Here is a 688-nt window from a genome sequence, read left to right as displayed (position 1 = left end):
ATGTATCCAATCAATGTTTGTTTTTTTATTGGTCTTGTTGCTACACTGATAGTGTTATTTTTACAGGATCAAATTAACAGCTTTTTTAAAATAATAGTAAATTAGTATATTTCTATATCTAATGAAAAAATAAATGGCAGTGTATTATTCTAATAACATGAAGTTGCTATTTTTATATTATTCTAATCCCAATGACATGTTTGGATTAACGGTGGAAAAGAAGCATAAATGCGTTTAGACTAGAAACTACATTTTGTATAAAATACATCACAATTTTTTTTTTTTTAAAACCATCACAAAATATAATGTGAGAATTAAAACCCTCACAAAATCGTTTTTTAATTAAAAAAATTGAAAAAGATAATTATTATGTATTAAAAAAATATTAAGTATTTACATTAAATTGTCATCCAATATTTTGAAATGATAAAATTTCAAAATATACCAAAAATTTAAATTAGTAACAACTTATGAATATTTTAGTTGTTAATATTTTAAAATTATATATTAAATTATTTTTAAATCAAAACAAATGAATAAAATACATCTATTATAGTCATGTTAAGTCAGCTTAGTTGATAGCTGTAGAAGAACATCAGATACATAAGTTTAGGTTCGAACCCGTGATATTCCACTTATTCATCACTACAAGAAAATTGACTTTTGGTGACACTCATTATATGTCACT

Source organism: Vicia villosa, linkage group LG2 (assembly GCF_029867415.1).
Source record: "Vicia villosa cultivar HV-30 ecotype Madison, WI linkage group LG2, Vvil1.0, whole genome shotgun sequence".
Lineage (NCBI taxonomy): Eukaryota > Viridiplantae > Streptophyta > Magnoliopsida > Fabales > Fabaceae > Vicia > Vicia villosa.
Note: the sequence above shows the minus strand (reverse complement) of the source record.